A 23,786-nucleotide genomic window follows, 5' to 3' on the forward strand; every position below is an offset into this window, starting at 1 on the left:
AAACTAGCTTTACCTACCTCTCCTTGCCTGAGAGTTGTTGTATGCTTGCATAGGTAGCAAAGGTGTCTACTTTTCCTGTTGTTTTCCCATGCATCCTGACCTGTGCCTGTTATCCAGATTATGCTTTCTGCCTGACCCCTGTCTGTACTCTTTGCCTCTCTTGTTGCCTGCCTTACCTGTTTCTGAACCCGCCTGTCTCACTACAATTTCCATCTCATCCCTGGTACTGCACTGTTTCTTTAGTTGACAACCCTGCCCACTGACTGCAATTACTCAGCCTGTTTCCTGGTGCTTCACATTGACTCTGTCTGGTCCTTGGGGACAAGCTGCTGCTCACATCAGGACCACACTCGTGGAGCGTCCTTTAGTCTAGCTTCTGCATCCTGGAGCGGGATAAAGAATGGAGACCTAGAAGGCACTTAGATTCTGCTTCCTGGTGTGGCTCAAAGCCAAAGCAGTTGAATACCACAGAGGGTCCACACTGTTTGTTACAACAAATCCAGCAACTCTGCTTCATTCCCATTGAACCATTTTTCGCCATTCTCGATATTTGCTTCCGGTCATAATCCTGCTTTAACACTGTAACGCCCTTTTCATGCCCAGAATACTCGAGCATACAAAGTTATTCATGTTGTAGGACATTCATATATCGATTAGCACTGAGACCACCATTCTGGTCAAGTACCCAAAACCTTTAGCTGTAACTCAACCCCATATCATCAGGCTTACTCCACCGAACTTGACAGTTCTTTCAGTTGCTCAAGCCCTCTTTTCATTTGAGTCTTCCAGGCCCATTTGCCCCCATCAAAGGCCAGTCTATTGACTTTGTTCTCATTGCTAGAAATCACCTATTTCCAATCTACTACTGTTAACCTTTAGTACTTTTTTGGAAAACAACTCAATGCTTCTTATGACAAATTTTAAGTCAAAGCTTCTTCACCTTATTTGAGCCACCATTCCAGACTTGTGTAATGTGCATTGCACAGTGTTTGCAGGGACTTCTGTGTTCTCAGTATCATAAAGAATACAAGCCACCTCCACTGCCATGCGCTTTACCCTTCAAAATCAAAAGAACAATTGGGCATGCTCACAGGGTAGTATCACAGTAGCCCCATAGCTCCCTTGAGATGACAGATGTAAAATCAAGTCAAGGAAAAATATTGCAAAAATATTGGACAAAAAGCTGATAAGCAGAGAAAGACTGTGTTGTGGAGCAGGGGGAGACTGCGCTCCCTGTCTCTCCTCCTACATTGGGGTCTGTTCTCCAACACTGGTAATTTATCACATGTGGTGAATTTGACTGATGTGTCTCTTTATGATGAATGGCTTGCACTGTTGCCTAAGGGTTTGAACTTTTCATTACTGAACAACTTGATTTCTTATCTTTTGAGTCAGTTTGTAACACAATGCTCTACAAGACATATAACAATCAAGTTCTGAATTCCCACCCTATCTATGTACATTGGAAAATTTCCTGTTGGAGTTGGATGCCTACTAAATGGCATGCTAACATATACTATAGCATATGCAAGTTGGATGCGTTCGTTCTCATGATTGCAATGTTGTATTTGTATGTACACACCTGTGGTAGGGTTTCATAAGGAGTAGATAAGGAGCAATGTGTGCTCAGTATCCTGAAGAAACATGTGCAGATATATAACAGGCGTTGCTCATGAGAATTGCCTTTTTGCCCATTTTTATAATGTGAAGATACAAAGCATCAGGTTTATTACCTGGTAAACACCCTCAGACTATACTTTTGTAAGTGATTTGTACACTTGGACTTGATACCAGATGCTGGCATTATTCACTCAGTGGGGGCAAAGGCGTATATATCTTGGCTGTCTGAGACAAAGATCGGAGACTTTTTTTTTTTTTGTTATATTGATAAATCTGGGGAATTTTGTAGTGGCTGTGGTCATTGAAATGACTGGGAACTGATCTGTAATAAACCAGAATGGCTGTTACACAATATATATATATAGAGAGAGAGAGATGCTGAGAATGTTATACCAGTATATAGTACATATATAGTCAAACATATATAGTGCATGTCAACATACTTTAGTGTCAATGGTTAAGAGCACACCCAACAATTAGTACATATTGGTACATTTTATTTACTGCTTTAATACACATATATTATATTCTTTTATGTACACTCTAATAACTTTGCATGACCATCCATGTGTGATTGACACTAAAAAGGGGAAAGATCACTGTTTCATACACCCTTCTAATATCAACCCCTCCTCCTTCATCTGCTCCACCGGATTTATCAAGAGGCAGACATCTGATGTAAATTTTAGCCTTATCATAATGCCCAGGTAAAGTATTGAATTATAAAAATCTTTCAGAAATGGAGGACACACTTCTCCTCAATGCCACACCCCCTTCCCGCCTACTTGGCAAGCAGGGCACAAAGCAATGAAAAGTCATACAATTTTTGCAAGAGCCAGTACCCCTAAATAGTTAAAAGTGCTACTGTGCATGTACAAACTAAAGATGGGAATAAATGGCTCAACATACATATATCTACATAAAGTACATAAGGACATAATCTGCAAAAGGATTTTATCATATGGATCATACAGTACCAGGACCTGTTAAACGAACCCCGGTGATGAGATACTGACTGCACTTGCACTTTATGTAACATTTATTCTCCTCCCATCTCTGTTCATAGTAGTATAGTAATACATATTATTATGTGCTTTTTTTTTTATTATAGATCACCAATTCATGTATTTTTAAACAATCATTTTTAAAGGTATTTGTATGTACAATTGGTATTACTTGATATCTGTGCATATTTGCATTGGTTAATCAGATTTTTTTCCCTTTATATAAGCAATTTGTTCTTCTGTATAATGTTTAATGATCTTTTTGTAACTGTGTGATTTAATAAAACATATTTTTCATACGTCTTCATGTCTGATTATAATCTGGGCATCAATGGTTGTATAACAGCTTGTAAATTTCTATATGCAAAAAAGGGGTCCTCATTTGCGAGTCTCAAAATACGGTAATAGCCAGATATCCCTCCAGGGAAGGAAAACCTGTTGCTAAGGGGTGCCTCCCACCAAACCACCCTGATACATAGCCCCTCAAGTCCCACTCAGTTGCAAGTATTGGAACATAAATAGGGAAATACCAGTGTTGCAAGTATTGCAACATGACAAGGGTTTATCAAAGCCAGGCGACCATCCACAGACAGCTGTTTCGGGGTATTTGCCTATCATCAGTGTGGAGCAGGATTCTGGCTAACAGAGGCAATGAAAAGTAGATCAACAAAACAGTAATCACTGAGCTCAGGGAGATCAGCAAAATAAGCCAATGAAGTACTCACTCGAGTCTTTATTGATACATTGCCCCCTTTAAATTTTAATATGCAAAAAAGGAGTCCATGGAGCCTCAGTTGCGAGTCTCAAAACATGGGAATAGCCAGATATCCCTCTAGGGAAGGAAAACCTGTTGCCAAGTGGTGCCTCCCAGTGGGGAGATCACCAAACCACTCTAATATGTAGCCCTTGAGACTCGCAACTGAGGCTCCACAGACCCCTTTTTTTGCATATTAAAATAATATCAATGGAGCCTCTTCAGTGAGTTCTTCATTGGCTTTTTCCCCTGATCTCCCTGGTCTCAGCGATTGCTGTGTTTTTCTTGGTTGTTTCTACATCTAATATTTTGGATGAGAAAGGCATTTTCTTTAGGTTTATAGACTGATATTTCCTGATCTGCCGGATGATATGCTAGCATCACCCAGTTTCAGCAGTAGCAGGTTTAGATTCAGGTTACTCCAGTGTTACTATTTTTATCCGAGTGCAGATATTCTATATGTAAAACACGCTTTGCCGTAAAACCGCATATGAATGTGAAATTCCAAAAAATCTTTAAAATTCTGACAATTACAGGTAGAAGCAGAGGCAGAAAATAACATATATTGTTTTTATTCAGAGCTGCCTACATGATTTATTTCCAGTGTATGATTATTTTCTGCTCTCGCATTTCTCCAAGGATCTGTCACTTTCTCGTTTGTATAATAATACTTAAGTGCGCTATTATATAAACCTGTCAAGCTTGCAATACAAAGGATCTCGGAATCAAACTGGGATTTGTTCTGCTCATGGTTATATGTTGAGCCTACCGAATATTATGATGATGCAGGGATGAATATTCCAGGCTTTTGCTGCAGCTGGGTGATCATAAAATTGTGGAACTCTGAGAAAGAAGAAGGTGTATTCTCTGTTTATCCTAGTTATGATCTGTCACTTACCCTTCTAACATGGCCGATTTTTTAAAAAAAGGTCAAAGCTTAAAGGGGTAGTGCGGCGCTAAAAAAATATTCACAGAATAACACACATTACAAAGTTATACAAGTTTGTAATGTATGTTATGTCTGTGAATCGCCCCCTTCCCGTGTCCCCGGAAGTGTTGGTGCATTATACATTACCTGATCCGTGCCGCGCATGTCCTCCATCTTGTGCCAAACGTCATCTTGGGCTGGCCGGCCACCATCACCTGCTCAGCCGCGATTGGCTGAGCATAACTGTGCTCAGCCAATCGCGGCTAAGCACAGTTATGACGCGGCGGAGGGGGGGCGGCGGCAGCGATTCGGCCGGCCGAAGATGACACTTGGCACAAGATGGAGGACATGCGCTACACGGATCAGGTAATGTATAATGCACCATCACTTCCGGGTACACGGGCGGGGGTGGTGGGACACGGGAAGGGGGCGATTCACAGACATAACATACATTACAAAGTTGTATAACTTTGTAATGTGTGTTATTCTGTGAATAATTTTTTAGCGCCGCACTACCCCTTTAATTCGTATTGACCAATGATGTCACGATCCATCATCAGAGGGCAGAGCATATATGTTTAAGAAGAGCCAAATATCTACCTAGGTTCTCAATTCTTATATTATAGAATTACTTGTCAGATTTGTTATCCGAGAACAAGAGAAAGTAAAGTAAGAATTCATAGGCAGCTGTTAGTGCCCAGTCTACCATGTTATGCTAAAACAGTAAAATTCTAAATCTACGTAGTTCTGCAGATTTACCTTTCAGAGTCCTTGGAAAGCTAGGTAACAAACAACTTGGAGGTGTAATAGAGATGGCTGAACAATCAATCTTCCTGGATAAATCCCCTTTGTTCCAGGCAGATTAGCCTTTTAGGCAAGGTAACTTGCACACAGGATAACACTGACCATAAGTCAAAAATCACTACTGCTTTTAGTCATCTGGGAAAGCAGGATTACACTTTCTGTAGGTTTGCATTGGATAGCACAATAAGTGTAAACTAACAGTTGCACAAATACTATATAGTATACATGCACATATACAGATGAAGTTGTGATGTGTTCTAAACAGTCTTCTCTGCAGGGTACTGTCCATGCAGGTATTAAAGTGAATGGGATCCTTTATCTGAATTTCAAATATATTGCTCTGCAATATGTGATGGATCCCCAACTTCCAAGCAAAAAGGAATGAAAGCAAAGAACACAAAATAAAGACACAACACGTTGTAATCAGATGTCATGTGGTCACAATTTTATATACAATCAAATTACACTGAAATAAACAGCAGATCATCCCCGACTCATGAAGAGTCACCCTGCAGCACTCAGACGCAAACCAGCACATACAGTACCTCACAAAATTTGGATGATGAAAAAAGTAAATATATGGCTACTACACTGCACTGACACAAATTAGAAAAAAAAATAACGGAAAGAATAGTGGTGGTCAGCTCACCTCTTAGTTGGGTCGAATCGGATCCTCATATGATGGAAGAGGGTGCACGGGTCCGGCTTCGGCCAGCTGCCAATTCGTGGAGAAGTAACAGAAAGTGATGGTCCCAGCACTCCGTGTTAAAAATATTCAAAAATCTTTATTTCATACCAAAGAGTAAAAACAGCTCATGTGCGGTATACAAAAAGGACCTCCGCGTTTCGCGCATGCGCGCTTAACCATGATTAAGCACGCATGCGCGAAACGCGTAGGTCCTTTTTGTATACCGCACATGAGCTGTTTTTACTCTTTGGTATGAAATAAAGATTTTAGAAAAAAAAAATGCCCCTAATTCATAAAGTATCCCAACGCCCATTGATACATATAACACACGAACAACAGCGTTATAAGGAAACATACAGATAATTTATATAAGTAGATAAAAAAAGGACATAATTAAAAATGAAAAACTACACTAACACAACCTGCACACGTCCTACAACCACTCTGTGACTGTCAGTGACTGCACTGCGGTTGTCATGGTGATACTGCCAGCACTGCCCTTGTATGAGATGCAAAAGAAGAGCCCGTGGAGCCTCATCAAAGAGTCTCGAAACACGGGACTAGCCAGATATCCCTCCGGGAAGGACCCAGCGAAGGGGTGGCTCCTGTAAGGAAACCATAAAAACCACCATATTAAGTGGTGACCAGCCAAACGACAACACTGCCTGCTGCTAATGAAAGCGCTCAATGCAGTGATGTCCGAGGTGCACTGCCCCCTGGGAAACTTGAATATGCAAAAGAGGAGCCTGTGGAGCCTCATCAAAGAGTCTCGAAACACGGGACTAGCCAGATATCCCTCCGGGAAGGACCCAGCGAAGGGGTGGCTCCTGTAAGGAAACCATAAAAACCACCATATTAAGTGGTGACCAGCCAAACGACAACACTGCCTGCTGCTAATGAAAGCGCTCCATGCAGTGATGTCCGAGGTGCACTGCCCCCTGGGAAACTTGAATATGCAAAAGAGGAGCCTGTGGAGCCTCATCAAAGAGTCTCGAAACACGGGACTAGCCAGATATCTCTCCGGGAAGGACCCAGCGAAGGGGTGGCTCCTGTAAGGAAACCATAAAAACCACCATATTAAGTGGTGACCAGCCAAACGACAACACTGCCTGCTGCTAATGAAAGCGCTCAATGCAGTGATGTCCGAGGTGCACTGCCCCCTGGGAAACTTGAATATGCAAAAGAGGAGCCTGTGGAGCCTCATAAAAGAGTCTCGAAACACGGGACTAGCTAGATATCCTCCAGAAGGGACCCAGCCAAGGGGTGGCTCCTGTAAGAAAACCACCAAAACCACCTCTTATGAGATGGCACAAGCATGGTGGACAGATATATAGATAGCAGTGGGCGAAACCTGCAAGAAGAGTTGGCATGCTGGGGTAAAACCTTCAATGATGGTCACTTTACACTCTGGGTTTTAGTGGCTGCAGTACTGTGCTGCTATTGTGGATTATAATGGGTTAGTTTCTTGCAAATTCAGAATACTAAGACCAGTATTACTAATAATACCAGTATACAAGGGACAAATAATACCGCCACACCATACCACTGCCTTTACCACCATCCTGTTACTGAATAAAATTATACACTAGTGCTACGACCACTATCCACCGATACAGTGACCTTATATTTATAGATAACAGGTCTATACAGACTCTGCAGACCATATAAATGATGACAATTATACATATCCAGTGACAACTTCTCTCATCACAGTTCACTTTTCTTTTTCTTTTCCATCTAGCCTGTACCATGACTTCTCTTCTGCTGGAAAAAAAACAACATTTTAGGTACCTTGCTCCAGCACATATACTAATAGGCCTTCTCTGTGCCTCCATATAGTAGTTAGGACCACTGTGTCCCTATATGGTAGTTAGGTCCCCTCTGTGCCTGTATACGGTAGTTAAGTCCCGTCTGATTTGTTGTTATGAACATACCTGCTCCACTGCCTCCACTGCCTCCACTGCTCTCTCAGCACACCAGCTGGAAAGTGGGGAGGCGTCTGGACTGTCTGACAGGCATGCTGTTCAGCCTGTCAGAGTACAGAGACGCCGGTCCAATCAGAGCTGATGCTCCCTCCTTACTCCCTCCCTGCTCTGATTTAAACAGGTGGAGTCTTCCATGCCTCGCCCGTGATCAAGTCTTTTGGCTGGCTCGTGCGTTTATTGTGTGCTCCTATCTGTGTTTGACCTCTTTATCAATATTGTGGACTTTGTCTTTTGGATTCTGATTTGGATTTGACGTGACCTCCTGGTTCTGACTCAGCTTGTTTGGTTTGTTCTTTGTTTCCCTGTACTGCTTTCTCTGATTGACTTCTGGCTTGGACATGTGGTACTTCTGGATTGTGATTCTGTGTATGACGTGACTTCCTGGTTTGACCTGGCTTGTTGGTATTTGGTTTATCTTTCTCCTCTGTCTAGCCTTAACGGTTAGGTCTGCTGGGACTTGTAGTTCTCCTGTTTTCCTGTTTTTGTTGTTGCCCTTGCTTCCTCCAGACTTGTAACTGTTTCATCTCCCCTCCTGCACTTAGCCAGTGTAGGGAACGCCGCCCAGTTGGGGACTGCTGTTTAGGGCAGGTCGTCCAAGCAGGTAGGGACAAGGGTCTGGGTTCAGAATAGGGTTCACTCTTCCCTGCCCCGGACGTGACATTTGTATTACCAGATAGACCTAGTCCAGGTGTAAACTCTGTCTCTACTTGGCATCACCATGTTATGAGTGCTCCTCATTTGCCATTACTTTAGTTTATCAGTCATTTTTCTAATATATTCACATTGTGGGGTCAAGTTGTGTTTTATTGCCACGATTTTCATAGAATTGCTGCCAAATGAACACAGTTTGACCACACAGAGTGAATATACCCTTATAGTTGAGTAATTTTATACCAGGGATTCAAAACACTTGAACCTACAGTTTGAGGAACATTACAAAATAGTTAGTTTGGAAAGACCATGATCTTATGGACCGTGACGGCGCAATTGTATAGTTCTTTGGTATTTCCTCTGTTAAATTCCATTACCCATGGAATGTGATCATTCACAACCGCAGGGAATTCCGCAGATCAGCTGTGATTGTTCATTTCTGTTTGCCCATCACTTTGATTAAATGTGTGAATAACCCAGGATAATCTGATTTCGGATGACTGAAAGTTTACAATGGACTGGGAAGTCGCATCTATTCTGCTTCTACTAATCCCAGTAGAGACAGAGAATTTGGTAGAAATCCTGTTTCCCGTAGAGGGGAGAAATTACATGCGAATGTAACCTGGCATAAATAGTCCAGAACTGTATTGACTTTGGTGCTTATATATTAACCCTTAGAGGACCCGGCCAATTTTAATTTTTGCGTTTTCGTTTTTCCCTCCTTGTGCTTAAAAGGCCATAGCACTTGCATTTTTTCACCTAGAAACCCACATGAGCCCTTATTTTTCGTGCCACTAATTGTACTTTGCAATGACAGGCTGAATTTTTTCATAAAGTACACTGCGAAACCAGAATAAAATTCAATGTGTGGTGAAATAAAAAAATAAAAAAACATTTCTTTTATTTGGGGGTTTTTCGGGGGTTCACGCCATTCGCCCTGGGGTAAAACTGACTTGTTGTATATGTTCCTCAAGTCGTTACGATTACAACGATATTTAACATGTATAACTTTCATTCTATCTGATGGCCTGTAAAAAATTCAAACCATTGTTAACAAATATAAGTTCCTTAAAATCGCTCCATTCCCAGGCTTATAGCGCTTTTATCCTTTGGTCTGTGGGGCTGTGTGAGGTGTCATTTTTTGCGCCATGATGTGTTCTTTCTATCGGTACCTTGATTGCGCATATACGACTTTTTGATTGCTTTTTATTACAATTTTTCTAAATTTGATGTGACCAAAAATGCGCAATTTTGCACTTTGGGATTTTTTACGCTTACGCCATTTACCGTGCGAGATCAGAATTGTGATTAATTAATAGTTGGGGTGATTACACACGCGGCGATACCAAACATGTTTATTTATTTTTATAACATGGGAAAAGGGGGGTGATTCAAACTTTTATTAGGGGAGGGAATTTTTATTGATAATAACACTTTTTTTTTTTTCTTTTACACTTATACTAGAAGCCCCCATGGGGGACTTCTAGTATAAGTACTCTAATCTCTCATACAGATCTATGCTGCTTAAATATGCAGCATAGATCGATGAGATAGGCACATTGATTGTTTCCGGCTGCTGCAGCCGGAAGCAATCGAGTGTCGAGCCTGGATCAGCGCCATTACGGCGCAGACCCCGGACGGGGTAAGATGTGTGGATCGCTACGAGCGGCACCCGGGACTGCGGCCCCGCTCTGAACACATGGAGGCGGCCCTGGACGTACGGCTACATCCAGGGTCGCCTAAGGGTTAATTATTCTCTGTATAATACAGAAACCTCACATTATTAAAAGCAATGTTAAAAGCATTGTCCCTTATTCATAGAAGGGCCAGCAGATGATAAAATGCTCACGAGCGCTAGGATCACCAGCAAATGCCTATAAACTGTTTGGGAACCTGAGGGCAAGTATTTAATCTCCTGCAGTGCCACCATAGGGAAAATATAATATTACATTGTGCCTATTAACATTTATGGGCTGATAATGTAATGCAAGAGTGTGTTGGGTCTTCTAAAGATACTGTTTGTAGCCACTCTCATTCTGGCTAGTAGATGCAGGGGACACCCTCAATTAACTTAAGGTGTTTTGAAGGACATATAGAAATATAGAAACCTATAGCTGCTTTCTTCCAAAACAGCCCTACGCACAGGGATGGTGCTATATTTTCAAAAAAGCAGATATGTTTTTCTAAAACTGGGTAATCCCTTTATGTTGGCCTTACACATAAAATAGTTGACGTATGAACACACCCATGACTATTAGCTATCTCTTCTGCATGGGGAGAGGAAGGAAATCCACTGTAAGACAGCTCCGATGGTCTTTTATCTCCCTAAAGAAGAAGGCCATCGTACACATTAGCAGATTCAGAAACTTGAAGACCAAACCAGAAGTAAAGACATTCTAAAAAATGTGGATTCCTGTAGATAACAGTCAGGGGCGTAAATAGGATTCATGAGGGCCCATAGTAAAAAAGCCAGTATGGGCCCCATGAATCCTAGTGTCTAAGAGTCGTGTATGTGAGAAATACCCCCTCCCCCCAAAATTCATCTGGCTGCATCCAGTAGTCACACTCATCATGACAATGTTTCAACCCCTGGGGGTCTTTCTTAAAGGATACCTGTCACCCCCCGTGCCGAGGTGACAGGCTCCCGACCCCCCGTTAGAGCGCTCTATACTTACCTAATCCCGCCGGGTCCCGCTTCCTGATGCGGTTGGGTCACGGAGATTTCAGCTCCCGAAGCCCAGCACGCGCGCTGAGAGATGAGTCCCATGCCCATAGAGAATGACGGAGCATCGGACTCCCCATTCATTCTCTATGAGCGTCGGACCCTGCTGTGTGCGCAAGCTCCGGGCTTTGGGAGCTGAAATCTTTGTGACCCGACCCCATCAGGAAGCGGGACCTGGCGCAATTAGGTGAGTATAGGGGGATCTAGCAGGGGGTCAGGAGTATGTCACCCCGGCACGGGGGGGTGACAGGTCCTCTTTAAGATTTTAGAAAATCCAAACGTTGCCATGATGTATGTTGCTTGAATAAACCTTACTTAAGTTTGACTACTGGATGCTGCTACCCATACAAATCTGAATAACGAGCCGGGAGAAGACTACGCTAAGTATGATCCTTTCCTGGCTTTGTGTCATATGATCAGTGGGGCTCATAATGTAAATTTATGGAGCCCAACTGATTATGCTGATACAGCAGGAAGCGGACGCACTACGGCCCAGTCTTCTCCCGGCTCATTTTTTCGATCGGGACAGGTCTGAACGCTCTCTTTGACATGTCAAAAGTTTTCTATGATGACAGTGACACTTTACGAAAACGTCTTCTGTACACAGAATGGCTCTGATTTCTTGTTCTTATTTTCTCTCAGACAGATGGCAACCGATCACAGGTGTGATTGCTGACTCAAAAATTAGACATCAGATTAATTTAGCCCAAGATATGAAAATAAAAATCCCTGTGACCATTTAAGGACAACATCTGTACGGAGTTTGTATCATCACTTCTTGTTTGCATGGGCTTCTACTCCTGAGAAAACTGATAATAGAACTGCAAGTTTTTGCTACATTGTTGAGTCCAGTTCACACCATGACTATGCTTCTGTTGCATGTATGGATTGGCAACCTGTCCAAATGCAATGCTGATATATACAAGATGACATCCCATTCTGACAGGTTGGTGACATATCAATGCTACAAAAGGCACAATTGTGGTGTGAGCCTGGCTTTAGCAAGTAGCAAAGACCTGTGGTGTAAACCACTCATGTTCTTTAAACTTCCACTAGAGGGCGGCATTACAAATACAAAGCTATGGAAGATGTTCCGTTACATCCTCTAAAGACACACCATAAAACAAGCACTGACTGTTTAGACTGTTAAACCACAAAAGTAATTACATTAAATACATAATGTCATGACCTGTAATTTACCAACATTCTACCTTTAACCATATTTGAGACAATTCACAGTTACAAGCCATTTTTTACCTTGTCTTTGACATAAATAAGTGTATATCATTTTATTAGCTACTGTTTCAGTTGTACAAATACATCATGTATATATGAGTTTTCTCTCATTTCTTTCATATTATGTCTATGTAATAAAACAGGGTTGTCAAAGTCAAATACACAGTGGGCCAAAATAAAAAAATTGGACAAAGTCGCGGGCCAACCTTGATAATTATTGAAGCGCACATGTGGCAGTCCTGTCAGTGGTAAGCGTCTCCCACCATTATGCATTATGATAAATGACATGATAAATTGCTATAATATGATTAAACCCCAACCCATGTAATAGCCAGCCCTCCCCAGTAGTCTCATATAGTAGCCAGCCCTCCCCAATAGTTTCATATAGTAGCCAGCCCTCCCCAGTAGTCTCATATAGTAGCCAGCCTTCCCCAATAGTCTCATATAGTAGCCAGCCCTCCCCATAGTCTTATAAAGTAGCCAGCCCTCCCCAATAGTCTCGTTTATAGTAGCCATGGCGGGCCAGATGTAATCAAACTCTGAATTGCCTGGTGGGCCAAAAATAATGGCCCGCGGGCCAGAGTTTGACATGGCTGTAATAAAAGATTCTTTCTGGAATCTAGAAAAATGTCTTGCTATAAAAGTCTATGCAGAGCTAACTGATAGAGTTAAGAGAGGTAAGAGAACTATAAAGGCAGACAGATTCCCCTATGCGTCTACCCTAGCTGCGTATCCCTTTCCTCTTTGGGTACCAGCCATACAAGAAGCTGTGTATCCCTTGCCTCTTTGGGTACCGGCCATACAAAAAGCTGCGTATCCCTTGCCTCTTTGGGTACTGGCCATACAAGAAGCTGCGTATCCCTTGCCTCATTGGGTACCGGCTATACAAAGAGTTGCGTATCCCTTGCCTCTTTGGGTACCAGCCATACAAGAAGCTGTGTATCCCTTGCCTCTTTGGGTACCGGCCATACAAAAAGCTGCGTACCTCTTGCCTCTTTGGGTACTGGCCATACAAGAAGCTGCGTATCCCTTGCCTCATTGGGTACCGGCTATACAAAGAGTTGCGTATCCCTTGCCTCTTTGGGTACCGGCTATACAAGAAGTTGCGTATCCCTTGCCTCTTTGGGAACCGGCTATACAAGAAGTTGCGAATCCCTTGCCTCTTTGGGTATCTGCCATACAAGAAGCCGCGTATCCCTTGCCTCTTTGGGTACCGGCCATACTAGGATCTGCGTATCCTTTGCCTCTTTCAGTACCAGCCATACAAGAAGCTGCGTATCCCTTGCCTCTTTGGGTACCCCCCATACAAGAAGCTGCGTATCCCTTTCCTCTTTGGGTACCCTCCATACAAGAAGCCGCGTATCCCTTGCCTCTTTGGGTACCGGCCATACAAGAATCTGCGTATCCCTTGCCTCTTTGGGTACCGGCCATACAAAAAGCTGCGTATCCCTTGCCTCTTTGGGTACCAGCCATACAAGAAGCTGTGTATCCCTTGCCTCTTTGGGTACCGGCCATACAAAAAGCTGCGTACCCCTTGCCTCTTTGGGTACTGGCCATACAAGAAGCTGCGTATCCCTTGCCTCATTGGGTACCGGCTATACAAAGAGTTGCGTATCCCTTGCCTCTTTGGGTACTGGCTATACAAGAAGTTGCGTATCCCTTGCCTCTTTGGGTACCGGCTATACAAGAAGTTGCGAATCCCTTGCCTCTTTGGGTATCTGCCATACAAGAATCTGCGTATCCCTTGCCTCTTTGGGTACCGGCCATACTAGGATCTGCGTATCCTTTGCCTCTTTCAGTACCGGCCATACAAGAAGCTGTGTATCCCTTGCCTCTTTGGGTACCCCCCATACAAGAAGCTGCGTATCCTTTCCTCTTTGGGTACCCTTCATACAAGAAGCCGCGTATCCCTTGCCTCTTTGGGTACCGGCCATACAAGAAGCCACGTATCCTTTGCCTCTTTCAGTACCGGCCATACAAGAATCTGCGTATCCCTTGCCTCTTTGGGTACCGGCCATACAAGAAGCCGCGTATCCTTTGCCTTTTTCAGTACCGGCCATACAAGAAGCTGCGTATCCCTTGCCTGTTTGGGTACTAGCCATACAAGAAGCCGCGCATCCCTTGCCTCTTTGGGTACCTGCCATACAAGAATCCGCGTATCCCTTGCCTCTTTGGGTATCTGCCATACAAGAAGCTGCGTATCCCTTGCCTCTTTGGGTATCTGCCATACAAGAAGCTGCATATCCTTTGCCTCTTTGGGTATCTGCCATACAAGAAGCTGTGTATCCCTTGCCTCTTTGGGTACTGGCCATACAAGAAGCTGCGTATCCCTTGCCTCTTTGGGTATCTGCCATACAAGCAGCTGCGTATCCCTTGCCTCTTTGGGTATCTGCCATACAAGAAGCTGCGTATCCCTTGCCTTTTTTGGGTACCGGCAATACTAGAATCTGCGTATCCTTTGCCTCTTTCAGTACCGGCCATACAAGAAGCTGCGTATCCCTTGCCTCTTTGGGTACCCCCCCATGCAAGAAGCTGCGTATCCCTTGCCTCTTTGGGTACCCTCCATACAAGAAGCCGCGTATCCCTTGCCTCTTTGGGTACCTGCCATACAAGAAGCCGCGTATCCCTTGCCTCTTTGGGTACCGGCCATACAAGAAGCCGCGTATACTTTGCCTCTTTCAGTACCGGCCATACAAGAAGCTGCGTATCCCTTGCCTGTTTGGGTACCCTCCATACAAGAAGCTGCATATCCCTTGCCTCTTTGAGTATCTGCCATACAAGAAGGTGTGTATCCCTTGCCTCTTTGGGTACTGGCCATACAAGAAGCTGCGTATCCCTTGCCTCTTTGGGTATCTGCCATACAAGAAGCTGCGTATCCCTTGCCTCTTTGGGTATCTGCCATACAAGAAGCTGCGTATCCCTTGCCTCTTTGGGTATCTGCCATACAAGAAGCTGTGTATCCCTTGCCTCTTTGGGTACCGGCCTTACAAGAAGCTGCGTATCCCTTGCCTCTTTGGGTATCTGCCATACAAGAAGCTGCGTATCCCTTGCCTCTTTGGGTATCTGCCATACAAGAAGCTGCGTATCCCTTGCCTCTTTGGGTATCTGCCATACAAGAAGCTGCCTATCCCTTGCCTCTTTGGGTATCTGTCATACAAGAGGCTGTGTATCCCTTGCCTCTTTGGGTACTCGCCATACAAGAAGCTCCGTATCCCTTGCCTCTCTGGGTACTCGCCATACCTGTCATATACAGTGCCTTGAATCCCGGTGTATCTACCTATTATAAACAATTTATGAAAGGGTCATCTTAAGAAAAAGATGACACCTTCTAGTTCTATAAGGAGAATAATGTAGTGGAATTCTTCACAAAGAAATATGGAGTCAGACTATAAAGCGGTGAGGCTGACATACAGGGGATAAATATGGCAGGCTAAGTGGCTCTTAACTTTACTTCTACAAGGCTTTCAGAAGGTAATTTAGTAAAATAAATGGCTAAAGATTGTAAAATTCCTGGAGAACAGACAGAAATAATGAGGGGAGAGGGAGATTTATTTGATATAATGGAGGCTGCAGGTTGATTTGTCCATCACAGACCAAATTGCTAAGTGGATTTTCTGATGTGCGGCTCCTGCAGTCCTGCTGGCCTTCTGCCATAGGAATAAACAGCAGTGGGACATGGTAAATTGGTTTCCTGGGTTAGTACGTTGTTCCTCATGTAAATATCAGACTGCTGGAGATGGCAAATTAAACAGAATGATTGTTACAATGATGCTGTTTTATCTAAATGTATGGCAATCATAAAGAGTGTCCTGAAATGGAGAAATTGCTATCCTGCAAGCCGCTTACTCACTTGCCTGGCAGCCCTGCTCCGGTTTCCTCTCATGGGAATTTACAGGGACTGATAAAGTCTTAGCGACTGGTCCCCGTGTCCTCATTACACATCCTTAAAGGGTTTGTTCTCCAGCAATAAGGTTCGCTACATTTCTGAGAACTAAATCAAGTGTCCAACTATGACTTTACCTACTGAACTGCAACCTCGACAGCCATAGTTTACCCCACGTGTAACCATACAGTTAATTTTGTACATTTTGGCCCGACTGCACATGGTTTTCACACTTGCTTACGAAGTTGATGATTTTTCTGCAAGTCCGAACAGCTCAATAAGCCGACTAATGATCATTTGTTTGTTCATCAACCGGTCGCTATCCCTATTACACCGTGAGATAATCCCCCCATTTAGGGCCTGTATTTATAAGATAGCCTTTTCTGTAGTGCAGCCTTTACTTAGCTGCTCTCTACCCTGGCTAATATAACATCCAAATGCTCTAAAAGATAATATGAATTGGGGTTATGTCCAATAGACATGAATAGGCTCTGACTGAACGTCACTGGCAGGGTGTAATTACTTGAGTTCTCTGACCTTTGACCTCTGATGTCAGATGAGAATTACAGATGGGCTTTGCTCATCACCATAGTAAAAATGTAATTCACTCTGAAATTTTTATTATAGCCATCCAGGTATTTATTATCCATCCCCCCCCAACTTGTCTGCTATACCGTGTAAATGAAACCCTACAAATTACAGTTATTACTTAACCTAAAATTAGTACCCAAAAATATAGGGGGAAAATGTAGATCTGTGTTCAATGACACAGGAAATTCCTCTCATCTGTAGTTAATGACAGTGGGTGGTATCAACCAAAGCCATCCGTCATTAGGAGAAATTTAGCAATAAACCTTTGTTTTTAGCGGACCAATGATGGATTATCGGTTTCTGAAATTAAAGAGGGAATCCCATAAAAATTAAACATTTGCTGCGGGCAGGGGGTGCGGTAACATAATAAAGAGTGTATACTTCCCTGTCCCTGTGCCTCCGTTGCACCACTCTCACCTCCTTCTGACAGCCGCTGTAAGTCCTTTTTGTCCAGTTTCTTAGTATGTCTCAGCCCTGGATCCTGTTGCTGGAACATCATGTACCCCGTTTTTGGATTGGCTGCTCAGCCAGTCCCGCCCCAGTCACTGACTGGCTGAACAGCCAATTGCAGTGCAGGAGCTGCTGGAGGCCGGCGGCAGGGTGATATCTTTAAGGCAGCTCCATAGGGCCATTGGGATGGGCAAGAATGCTTTATTATATTCCCACATCAATTTTTCTGGAAAGCACCTTTTGCTGATGCCTTTTCTGTCCCAATAAAGCATGTTTTAACCGATACTGGTGAGTGCAGCCTTCACTATATTTTCTATTGCCAAGATATTGCTGGACTTGTTTAAGCAGAGCACCACGAGTGGTAGAGTGTTATTACATATGGGAGTGTCACGCTGAGGTCTTCGTGTGGGTTCCTGTGCTGAGACGGTGCCGACAGTTTGCCATTTGTAACTATGTGATTTTCCTTAAAGATCATTTGTTGTTTTTCCAATGTCTTTGATTATATATGGACAGCTTAAATGACTGTATGATGGACTAAAATGTGTATAATTCCATTGGCAAAACCATTAATCACCAGACAATGGCTCCTTAACCATCAACCTACTTCTGTCTTAATGGTCAACTTTGGAAAGCCGCTCATTCACTTTTGACCTCATCACATTTGTATTAACTGAAAGTTGTTTTTCTATATTAAGCCCCTATAGAGAACACATGAACATTTGATTGTGCCTGATGTTCATGTATATAGGGAGGATGGGAGAGACAACTGTCAGTCAACAGTTGTCATGGGCTGGTATATACAGTCTTCATCCATGTAGCATCCACTTGATTTCACTGACAAGAACAACCCCCCCCCCCCCCCATCATCTATATGCTTTAATAAGATGGGCAGGGGGGCATCTATATAAGACCACCTCTTCAAAATAAATTTCCTCATTAGGTAATAACCTTTATTCTATTCCCTTTTATGAGCTTCTATGGTTTTGTATAAAGTAATAATGCCTTCCTCACTGCCCTGTAAATACTGTAGATAAAGCAGAAGCTGACAATCTTCATGTGAATCGAGGCCTTGGGATGACAAACCACATTCAATGTTCCAGTAATTTTCCCTAAAATAATTATTCTTGTATCAATAAATAAAATTTCTCCTATACTAACGTAGTTCTCCTTTTTAAACAAATGAGATTCATTGTAAATACAAATATATCACAAAGATATGAGGAACAAAAATGCACAAACAACAATAAAAAGTGTGTCTTCTGATAGGACTGATCTAATTTGTATAATACATAGATAAAGGGAATAAAAAAAAAACAACATCTCAAAACCTGATCCCAAAATATCTTAAAGCAAATGTACCACTGGTACATCTTTTTTTGTTTTTATTTGCATGAGTAGGCCAGCGCGGGGATGTTGATACCGAGGTCTTTTTTTTAACCGCCGCCTGGCTCCCACACACTGCGCCAGTCAATTACAGGGCACCATCCAGGCATGAAGCAAAGGGGCCAGGATGACTTTACCATATTGAAGGAAGGATAGATGGGGCTGTGTATTGTGAGGTTTTGGTCAACAACCTCCATCCCTCAGTAAGAGCACTGTAGATAGGTCGTGGCTTTCTTCCAGCATGACAATGACTCGAAAAATACAGCCAGGGCAAGTCAGGAAAGGAGAGAAAATTACAGACCTCTCCATACTTTGTAGGTCGGCAGTGTATCAAATATTTATTTTTCCCACTGTATATAACCTATCCTAAAGATATGATCCAAGGTGGGATATCCCATTAATGTAAACATTTTACCAAAGATGTTCACTGTGTTTGTCTAATATTAAGACACTACATGGGGAATATTACTTACCAGCCATCATATATATATACTCTAGTTCTAACATAGTTCACAGTGCAGTTATCAAAATGTCTCTACTCATATGGTCAGCAGTCTAGTCTATATTGCTATACAATGGGGACCATGTTAGCCAAATATCTTTGTAAATGACAAAATGCTGGCCATGGCCCACTGATCATGCACACTGATTTCTTGGATACTGTATCACCATACATATAATGACTTATTACCAATCAGTTTCCCTCATAGTTCCTGACTGCCCAGGGCAGTGATGGTGAACCTTTTAGAGACCAAGTGCCCAAACTGCAACCCAAAATCCACTAACTTATTGCCAAGTTCCAACACAGCAATTTACATTATTACTAGACATTAATACTACACAGAGCAGGAACTCCATCAATATGACGAGAGTCTGGGTTTTGACACAGTACACAACAGTGCTTTATGCACCGCCGTTAACTCCCCTGCCCCAGGAGGTAATTGGTGATAATAGCCATTACCACATAACTTATTTCCTTAGGCATGTGGTGGAAGACAAACAATAACACCAGTATATAAAGCTTCATGTTCTGTAACTTGGATTATGGAGCGTGTGAATTCAAGACACAACATCAACAGGCCAGAGAGGCGGCATACAGAAACATTTTTGCCCATACCTGCAGCTCCTCGATATTGCAGGCCAGCCCAGCAGATCATAGACGGAGAATACAGCTAGTGGTATAAGTGCAGTGTCGGACTCGGGTATCTGGGGCCCACCAGAGGAAACGACCCTTAGGGGCCCACCAATGACGAAAAGACATGTGAATTAGTGTTTGCGCATGTTGTAAAGCTAGGGGCCCACCGGAGGATCCTCTGGTCCTCTGGTGGGCCAGTCCGACACTGTATAAGTGTTTGTGTTGGGGGGGGGGACCTGGGGGTGGTTTGTTGCTGAGCTGTCGCCTATCTCTGTCCGAGGGGAATGTGCTGTAGGGGAGATGTATCCTGTTGGGGTAGGAGGCGTTGCTCTTGGTAAGCTGTGAGGGATAGAGAGGTGGTGGCAGCCGGGGGGGGGTTGGGGGTTGGGGTGTCGGGCTGCTCTATATGTCACATCCACTTTAACCTCTATCACCTCATCCCCAGTGAGTGGTTTACTTGGTTGTGCTTAGCTAATAGTGTAAAACTTGTAGCCCCGCGGTCCCTGCTTTGTTTCTCTGGCGACTGTTGATCTGGTGTCTCCAGTTGGCTATTGACATAGATCTGTGTGACGACTAGCACATGAGGGTTTACATAGGGAACGAGAGCGCTATGGGTGACCACATGGGCCCCATTGCAGCCCTTCATAAAATAACCAGATGCTACATATTACGATCTGCTACGATTATGCTACATGTGGCTGTGGGAAAGTGTATGTAGGACTAACCTCTAGAGAGTTAAGAATAAGGACGAGAGAACATGTGAGAGGGATCATTGCAGCAAAAGATGAGGAGGACTTTGGACAACTTAAGACCATACCAAGGCATTTCAAAACATTCCATAATTGTGACCCAAAAACATTTAAAGTGAGAGGAATAGAGAAGATCAACAGTGGCATCAGAGGGGGGAACATGAAAAGGATTCTTGCCCAAAAAGAATGTAGGTGGATAACAACTCTGGGTACGCTACACCCTATGGGTTTAAATGAGCAAAGAAGTTTTGTACCATTCCTGTAATATCAGTTATTTTAAAATTTGTATTTTAACCTTTGTCTTTTTGTATATAATTTTTAGTAATTTTCACTTTGGTTGCTGCGATACAAGGAATTTTCTTCCCCACCATTGGGGCCAGGGATGAGGAATCATGGAAAGAAAAAGGAATAAGAACATCATATGATCAACCTACCATAGAGATGGATAAAAATTGAAGTAAAGAAGACCCTATAAAGAGGATAAAATAAGATTAATGATGGGAAATTCATGGACATTGGATATGGACTATGGTGTAATAATATGATCTACCAGGATATAATGATTGGTGTTGGATTTTAGTGCGCATGGATGTTTGTATGTGAGTATGAATGTATGGGGTGGTTTAGTTATGAGAGTGTGGGTGGAATATGTTATCGGGGTAGGGGGAGGAGGTAAATTTGTGCTCTGTGTGTGTGAGTGTTGTGGGGGGGGGGGGGGTTTGGGTGTGTAACTTTGGGGTGGGTGTTGAGGGTGTGCGTGGGGGGGGGGGGTTTGGGGGGGAGGAGGGGCGGAGGGGAGGAGGGGAGGGTTATTAATGGTATTAGGGTTTTTATGGTATTTATTCACACTATATGGAGTTTATGTGGTTGTTCATAATATATGAATTGCAGTGAGCTAATTGTAGTGGATTTTGCACTTTTTTCTATATGCACTTTTTCCTATATGCACTAGCACTAGCACTTTTTCCAATTGGAAATATATACATAATTATTATTATTATCACTATGCACTTTAATTCGTTTTTGTACTATTACAAATATCTATTTACACAATATATATAACACTATGTCTAATCAGTATAGCACATGGGTTAGTTATTTATTATGGTTATACATGTAGATTTATGTCTGTAACTCATGCGTTTATGTCTTGGTAGATGAGAATATAATTAGGTATGATCTATGTATTTATTTGTTGTTATTATTTCTTTATTCATTATTATTTATTTGATTAGGTGATTCATTATTCATTTGTATATTGGTATATTGAGATTAGGTATCCATGGTTCATGTTAGGTTTTTACAACATCCGGGGGTAGATCTAGGTAGATGTGAGAGTAACATGGATTATTTCCTACCTATTTTTGGCTCCAATGGTGGTGCGCCAAGAACCGGGATTCAGGTACGGGCATCCTTCCAAAGCGGTCTCAAGAGGCGCAGTGCGCATGTCCGTGTGCGTTCCACACAGCGGATATGCGTTCCAGCGCGGAGCGCCGGAAGCGGAAGTGATGTGTGACTCGTGCGACCCGGCGCTTGGCGCCGATGTCATCAGCGGCACCATATAAATAGTGGGATTAGACGGGGGTTAAGCTATACCCTCCTGAGGAAGCGAAACCAACGCGAAACGTCGTTGAGGGGTGCTTGGTGGCAGATACACAACAAACAAGAGATGGGTGAGTGTTCAGGACTACTTGATGTTAATGTATTTTGGGGTTAGTAAGCCGGTACTACTAGTCCCAATGTGGACGACGGTGACATTATACATACTATCCTATATATAAAGAGTTTTTAGAATAGTTAACACCACCCTAGATGTTATAATAATAAGAGGGTTTACCATTTACCCGTTTATTTGTATGCTGCCATCTGCTGGTCTATTCTATTATTGCAAGTATTTTTGTATGTTGTTATTTTACAATAAAGTATCTGTTTTTAAATTTGTAAACTAGCCTCAATATGGTTCTTTTTGTATAAAAAATGTTTAAGAGGTGTTGATGTTAAAAAAGGTGTACTGGATTTAACCTGTGTTCGAGACAGGAATAATTTGGTGTTTTCCTTATCCAGGTGGAATTAGTGGTATAAATATTACGATCTGTCATGACACCTAGCACTGCACAGACAGCACATTCTGCTGGTTTTCAGATGTGAGGCTGCGATATCACAGCACCAGGGCATAGTTCATGGTGGCTCATCCTCGGAGCTTGGCCAGCCACTTCCCATCCCTCTTTATCCATACCTGTAGCTAGAACCATGGAAGCAGCCCACGTATTTTGCCGAGGGAGGCCTGGGCACCCCTTCCCTACGGGCCTCATAGTGGCTGCGTGGTTTGCCTGCATGGTAGCTACGTCACTGATATAAAGGTAGATCCCAACTGTACACAGGCTCTGTGCACCATACAAGTGATTACAGTGCTCTTGCAGGCATGTGTCTTCTCTGAGTGAATCATAGGGGGCTTCTTTGAGTCGCTTACTCCTTCTTTTCCCTCCATCCACCTAGGCCATCATGGGGACTTCTCCAAGGCATGACTTATTGCCACAGAATCTGCCAGACAAACATCCTCATTCTCACACCATCCTCACCTCTATACAAATTCCGCGTATGTATTGGCCCCTCTGTATCCCATATTGTATTTAGTCCCACTTATGCCTACATACAGTATTAGGCCCCTTTGTGCAGCCCCCATACAGTAGATTCCCCCACATGCTGTTCCCATATAGTAGATGGCCCCATTAGATGCTCCCCTAGAAGCATTTAATCCCCCCCCCCCATAGTAGATGTGCCCATACTGTAGGCTTCTCTCTGTGCTGCTCCCATATTATATATGGCCCCCATAAGTAGATCTCTCCCCATATGCTGCTCCCATAAAGTAAATGTGTGCTGACCTAAACAAGAAACCCCAAACTCCAGCTTATTTGACACACGCTCTAGCGCTGCTGCTCCCCTGGCGTAGCTCCCCACTTCTGTCTTCTGAAACAAGCAGTGTGTTAGAGAGGCTGCTTATGCCAGAAGTCCCAGTCATCTGTATTTAGTCGATTCCATGTGCATCTTAAAGGAACTTATGTAATTGAATGGTGAACTCATCCAGGAATCTGCGACTGAGCCGCACAGGACTACATGGATTATGAAGGATTATCTATCTGTGCTTTTTTTCATGGTTTTTTTGTGTTAGTGTTTTGTTCATTCTATAGTGGCCATATTATATA

At 43.1% G+C, this 23,786-nt stretch overlaps 1 protein-coding gene across 4 annotated transcripts in view; it reads left to right on the forward strand.

Moving 5' to 3' along the window:
* The window catches only part of LOC138797393 (extracellular superoxide dismutase [Cu-Zn]-like), a 35,046-nt gene that overhangs the window by 2,174 nt on the left and 9,086 nt on the right, over nucleotides 1–23,786 (forward strand). Inside the window, exon 1 of one of the 4 annotated variants that reach the window (XM_069977480.1) lies at nucleotides 8,156–8,181. The exons of 1 other annotated variant lie outside the window; for it this stretch is intronic. The gene's annotated coding sequence lies outside the window, so the exon portion shown is untranslated. Of the gene's footprint in view, nucleotides 1–8,155; nucleotides 8,182–12,618; nucleotides 12,641–17,535; nucleotides 17,605–23,786 lie in introns of those variants that run through there. 2 more of the 4 variants (XM_069977481.1, XM_069977479.1) reach the window with 2 other exon arrangements.

This window comes from Dendropsophus ebraccatus, chromosome 7 (assembly GCF_027789765.1).
Source record: "Dendropsophus ebraccatus isolate aDenEbr1 chromosome 7, aDenEbr1.pat, whole genome shotgun sequence".
Lineage (NCBI taxonomy): Eukaryota > Metazoa > Chordata > Amphibia > Anura > Hylidae > Dendropsophus > Dendropsophus ebraccatus.